Genomic DNA, 6,799 nt, shown 5'->3' on the forward strand with positions numbered 1-6,799 from the left:
TCCATAGAAATCATGTGAACTTGCATATCCAGCAGCAATGCATGACACCAAGGAAACAACATAATTTTTCTTCAGCCCTTATAAATGTATTGTTGGGACAGACTCCTGTTACTAAAGACAGATTAACAAGAGAGAAGACAGACAAGTGTATAAATGCAAACAGCATGCATCACATAAGAGAAACTTCAATGAAAGGTACCTCAAAGCAGTGACTTGAAACTCTGGCTTATTTAACAAAGAATAATAAATTTTACATTCAACAAAGAATAATAAATTTTAGAGAAGTGACAAGACAAAGCAACGTTTTAAGCTTCCAGAGGTAGCTATGAGTAGAATATGAGAAGAAACTAATGGAGTAAGGGTTATTTGTAGATTCCTCTGGTGCCATCTCTGAGCTAACAGCAGTCATCTCCAGTAAAGGATAATTTATATCCTGTCTTTAGGCAGTAGGGACAGAGGAGAGAATAGAAAGAGCTCTTTCTCCCTTGGCTACTTTTTAATTGCCTTCAGTTCAAAAATATTTATTTCAAAGAGGTAGGTTTTGGAGTGACACATTCTGGTTTCCTTCAATGGGAAGAGTGCCAACTGTTGCACCTGTACTCCAGAGCTGCACAGGACTTGGTATCAGACTTCCATAGCTTATCCATTCTGGTGAGTGCATCGGTAACTCATGGGATTTTTTTGTTTGTTTGTTTGTTTGTTTGTTTTTGAGACGGAGTCTCGCTCTGTCACCCAGGCTGGAGTGCTGTGGCCGGATCTCAGCTCAACTGCAAGCTCCACCTCCCGGGTTCACGCCATTCTCCTGCCTCAGCCTTCCGGGTAACTGGGACTACAGGCGCCACCACCTCTCCCGGCTAGTTTTTTGTAGTTTTTTTTTAGTAGAGACGGGGTTTCACCGTGTTAGCCAGGATGGTCTCCTGACCTCATGATCCGCCTGTCTCGGCCTCCCAAAGTGCTGAGATTACAGGCTTGAGCCACCGCACCCGGCCGGTAACTCATGGTTTTAATTTACATCCCCCAATTAGTAATGGGGCCCAACACCTTTCCATGTGTCATTTAGATCTCTTCATTTGTGAAGTGCTTATTCAAGTTTTCTGCCAATGTTTTCTATTTGGCTGTTTGACTTTTCCTTATTGATTTTTAGAAATTCTTTTTGTATTCGGTGTAGGAGCTCTTTGTTGACTATATGAGTAGCAAATCTTTTCTCCCACTGTTGGCTTACTTTTCACCAAGTCATTTGATGAAGAGAGAGATTCTTGGTTTCAAGGTGGTAAACTTCATCTATTTTCCATCATAGTTAGAACTTTTTAAATATCCTGCCTTAAAAAATCTCTTCGTATCCCAAAGTTATGAAAATCTTAAGTTGCATTTCTCTATGATATTGTTCATCTAATCTAAATCTAGGTCGTTTTATTAATAATATCCCATTAATATCATCTTATTATTTGGAATATTAGCAGAATCTCTAGCAAAGTTGATTTTTCATCCCTAACATTGGATATATATGTGTCTTCTCCCTTTTCTTCTTTTTTTTCATGAAATCTTTAAATTTTTATATTTATTTTTATCATCTAGCTCAAAATGTCATCTTTTCATAAAATCTTGGTGGAGGTGCACCCCAAGGATGACCCGGCCTCAGTCAAGAGCTGATTTTGCGGTGAGCCGAGATCGTGCCACTGCACTCCAGCCTGGGCGACTGAGTGAGACTCCATCTCAAAAAGAAAAAAAAAAAAGAACCAATTTTTCCTGTAGCTATGCTGACCACAGCAGGTCACTAAATGCTGATTGTCAATGGAGGAAACAGTGGCTACTTGTATTCTAGGTCTTCTGATGAAAGCAGCAGTTCCCCAATCACCAAAGGTATTGTTCACAACACACCTCAGCAACATGGGTCCATGAGAGTGTATGTTTTAGAACTTATCCACTGGAAGGATATATTTAATACACATCAGAAGTTCATCAAATTACTGGCCACTTACAGCATATAGAAGAGGACTGTTTCTATAGAAAGGGCTCACAATCTGAGCTGACCTTTTACAATGGGAAATGGTATTACAGTGATATTGTAAACAACACAAATATGGAAAACATGTAGTATCATATATAATTATTGAAGACCTCTTTTTTAGGTAAGATTTTCAGAAAACTCAGGGATAGATTTTATATCACAGAATGGTCCATACCATCCAAAATATCTTTTGATTGGACAATAAAATAATATTTGTTAGAAGCTAAAAACTGAGTTCAAGTACAGGCCATTGGGAGTGGTAAAGCTTTAATTTCTCCAATCTTCTTCCAAATTAACTTATGATTAGGGTTCTCATAACACAGGAAGAGGTGGTAACTTTCTACAGGAGAGCACCGGGTCTCAAAACGCATTTCACTTTGAGCTCAGGCTTCTGGTGAGAAAGTGGGTCTGAGATTTTATCTACTAATTCAGGTATTAGTGGTGGTGGTTCTGAGAGTGGTGGCAGGTGCTCAAAGACTCAGGAACCTGGGCTGCATTTTGTGTCAATGAGGTTGTTTCTTTTGAGTTTAAAATCGTTTTCATATAAGGGGTAAGGAAAGGATCCAGTTCAGCTTTCTACTTATGGCTAGCAATTTTCCTGCACCATTTATTAAATAGGGAATCCTTTCCCATTCTTGTTTCTCTCAGGTTGTCAAAGATCAGATGGTTGTAGATGTGTGGTATTATTTCTGAGGACTCTGTTCTGTTCCATTGGTCTATATCTCTGTTGTGGTACCAGTACCATGCTGTTTTGGTTACTGTAGCCTTGTAGTATAGTTTGAAGTCAGGTAGCGTGACGCCTCCAGCTTTGTCCTTTTGACTTAGGATTGTCTTGGCAATGCGGGCTCTTTTTGGTTCCATATGAACTTTAAAGCAGTTTTTTCCAATTCTGTGAAGAAACTCATTGGTAGTTGATGGGGATGGCATTGAATCTATAAATCACCTTGGGCAGTATGGCCATTTCACGATATTGATTCTTCCAATCCATGAGCATGGTATGTTCTTCCATTTGTTTGTGTCCTCTTTGATTTCACTGAGCAGTGTTTGTAGTTCTCCTTGAAGAGGTCCTTTACATCCCTTGTAAGCTGGATTCCTAGGTATTTTATTCTCTTTGAAGCAATGTGAATGGAAGTTCATTCCTGATTTGGCTCTCTGCTTGTCTGTTACTGGTGTATAGAATGCTTGTGATTTTTGCACATTAATTTTGTATCCTGAGACTTTGCTGAAGTTGCTTATCAGCTTAAGGAGATTTTGGGCTGAGACAATGGGGTTTTCTAAATATACAATCATGTCATTAGACCTAATACCATAAGAACCCTAGAAGAAAATCTAGGTAGTACCATTCAGGACATAGGCATGGGCAAGGACTTCATGTCTAAAACACCAAAAGCAACGGCAGCAAAAGCAAAAATTGACACATGGGATCTAATTAAACTAAAGAGCTTTTGCACAGCTAAAGAAACTACCATCAGAGTGAACAGGCAACCTACAGAATGGGAAAAAATTTTTGCACCTACTCATCTGACAAAGGGCTAATATCCAGAATCTACAAAGAACTCAAACAAATATACAAGAAAAAACACAACAACCCCATCAAAAAGTGGGCAAAGGATATGAACAGACATTTCTCAAAAGAAGACATCCATACAGCCAACAGACACATGAAAAAATGCTCATCATCACTCGCCATTAGAGAAATGCAAATCAAAACTACAATGAGATACCATCTCACACCAGTTAGAATGGCAATCATTAAGAAGTCAGGAAAAACAGGTGTTGGAGAGGATGTGGAGAAATAGGAACACTTTTACACTGTTGGTGGGATTGTAAACTAGTTCAACCATTATGGAAAACAGTATGGCGATTCCTCAAGGATCTAGAACTAGATGTACCATATGACCCAGCCATCCCACTTCTGGGTATATACCCAAAGGATTATAAATTACTCTACTACAAAGACACATGCACACGTATGTTTATTGCGGCACTATTCACAATAGCAAAGACTTGGAATCAACCCAAATGTCCATCTGTGACAGACTGGATAAGAAAATGTGGCACATATACACCATGGAATACTATGCAGCCATAAAAAAGGATGAGTTTGCATCCTTTGTAGGGACATGGATGCAGCTGGAAACCATCATTCTTAGCAAACTATCACAAGAAGAGAAACCAAACACTGCATGTTCTCACTCATAGGTGGGAACTGAACAATGAGATCACTTGGACTCGGGAAGGGGAACATCACACACTGGGGCTATCATGGGGAGGGGGGAGGAGGGAGGGATTGCATTGGGGAGTTATACATGATATAAACGTCATGCACATGTACCCTAGAACTTAAAGTATAATAAAAAATAAAAAATAAAAAATAAAAAAAATCGTTTTCAAAGGTACTCCAGGGTGGATACTGGACTTTCTGTATTGCAGTTGGATAGGCCTTCTTTTGTCAAATCAATTGTAGACTCGAGTTTCCTCTGTACAGTCATAACTTCAGCAACGAGAGAATTGATGGAATTTCCTGATGTAATTTTTCTGATATCTGTCGGATTTAACTGGAGTTGTCAAATTAGGACTTTTCACAGAAATCAACATAAGATCATCATTGTTACTTTCAGAAACACTCATTTTGATCTGGTGACAAATTAATTTTTTACTTCCTTCTTCTGAAGGGTTAGAAGGCTCATAATTCTCAGAAGACTTTCTTTAAACTGGACTATTAACTGACTCCAGATTCAGATTCTTTTTTTTTTTTTTTTTTTTTCTGAGACAGAGTCTCACTCTGTCACCCAGGCTGGAGTACAGAGGTGTGATCTCAGCTCACTGCAACCTCCGCCTCCCAGGATCAAGTGATTCCCCCACCTCAGCCTCCCGAGTAGCTGGAATTACAGGCACCGGCCACCATGCCCGGCTAATTTTCGTATTTTTAGCAGGGACGAGGTTTGACCATATTGTCCACGCTGGTCTCGAACTCCTGACCTCAAGGGATCCTCCCGCCTTGGCCTACCAAAGTGCTGGGATTACAGGCATAAGCCACTGTGCCGGGCCCTGACTCCAGATTCTTATCCAAATTCATAGTCTGAATTTACAACTTTATAGGCTCCATTACTGGATAACATGTTTGGTTCCAAACAATTCCTTTGAGAGAATAATACTGTTTTAATATGTCTTTGGAGTTTTGCTATTTTTGTGAAGAGTTCATCAGCTATTCCTTCATGTTTATTCCTGCACTCTATCTTCCCAGTGCATTCGTTCAATTCTTTCAGTTTGTTATCAAATAGTTCATAATTTATACTATAGATAATCAAATATCTGACCTGTTCCAGGAATGCTGTTTGCCTTTCCAAACCTACACAAATATTTTCATTAATTTGCTCTGAAGTTTTCATGCATTTAGTCTTTTCTTTGTTTTCTGAAAACATCCTCTTCTTTTGATAATGGCTGTTGTTATCAGTGTCAAGTGATGACTGCCAAGTTGAATCTGCACTTTCACAATTTGAAATGCTGGAAGGACAGGTTCTACTAGATTCTTCAGTTTTCAAAATGTCATCAACACAGTTGGTTACAAGTGACTGAATTCACCAAGTTAGGTGTTTTCTCAACAGGCACAAAATGTGAGCCTTCCGAACTTAAAATGTTGTCACTTTGATAAAAGGCAAATGTGATTCTGAATTGGAGTTTGTTTCTAAATGGAAAACCATCTGGTCAGTTTCTTATTATCCACAGTACTGGTTGCTGTAGACTTTGGCATCTGAACACCACCACTCAATAAACTCAGTGGATAGAAACTGGACTTTAGACTACAAGCCCCTTTGTGCTCAAAAAGGGATCCTGTTACATTCGTCTAATACTCAAAATGGTTTTCAGAATGGCTTTTAGAAGTGTTCAGTGAATCTCTTGCCTCTTGTATAAAGACTATGCTTGGGGAATCTGTTGTTTTACTTGGCTTTTGGTACAGACAAACAACCTGTTCCAATTTTGTTTCGGAATGAACAATTTCTTCTACTGGTTTTCTGCAATTCCGAGAGAATACTTTACTTTTCTCTGGTATCAAATTTTTATTAGAGTCCATTGAGGAAGCACCATTTTCAGAATATCTACATTTGCTAGTTATGACACTAGGACTGAAATTCTGATTACCACTTCGAGCATTACTCCCGGCTGCTGCTGTTTTCAGTGCTTCAACATGCCTTGACTTATTCAGAATCTCCACTTGCTTCCGGCAACCTGGGGGCATTGTTTTATTTATTTATTTTTATTTTTTGCTTTTAATGTCTTCCCTTTACTTCTATCCAGACTTGCCATCTTTCATATCCAGCAATGGATCCAAACCAAGAAGAAATCCCTGATTTACCGATATATACCAGTTCTTAAAACACACAGATCACTTCCAGTAAGGCACTGGTTCATGTATTTCTATTAAAGCAGAAGTCAATCTTAGGATGTAGTCTGTACACGTCTGCAGATAAGATTCATAAGTGCTGAATTCAGTATAATAAGTCCTTCATTCAGATGCTTCATTTTTGCATTTTCAATTGCTTTCCCGTGATATAACTTATCTTATCTTTATCTTGAATAGCCTTCCCCATTAGTTTTGCAAATAGTTATGTCGCAGGTCATTTACTGGCTAGATCGGTGCCACTCCAACCACCCGATCCCCACCTTTTCTTCTTAATCCCAATAGAGGTATATCAAGGATGTTTTTCTTCTCAAAGGACTAACTTTGGGTTTGTTGATACTTTCCATTGTACTTTCGTTTCATTAATTTCTGCTTACATTTATCATTAA

General features: G+C 38.8%; 1 pseudogene; it reads right to left on the bottom strand.

The window, feature by feature from the left end:
- Positions 1 to 2,125: 2,125 nt before the first annotated feature.
- On the bottom strand, positions 2,126 to 6,316 carry LOC117080770 (annotated as a pseudogene).
- Positions 6,317 to 6,799: the final 483 nt, after the last annotated feature.

The sequence above is a fragment of the Trachypithecus francoisi genome, unplaced genomic scaffold, assembly GCF_009764315.1.
Source record: "Trachypithecus francoisi isolate TF-2019V2 unplaced genomic scaffold, Tfra_2.0 Lachesis_group8, whole genome shotgun sequence".
NCBI classification, from domain to species: domain Eukaryota; kingdom Metazoa; phylum Chordata; class Mammalia; order Primates; family Cercopithecidae; genus Trachypithecus; species Trachypithecus francoisi.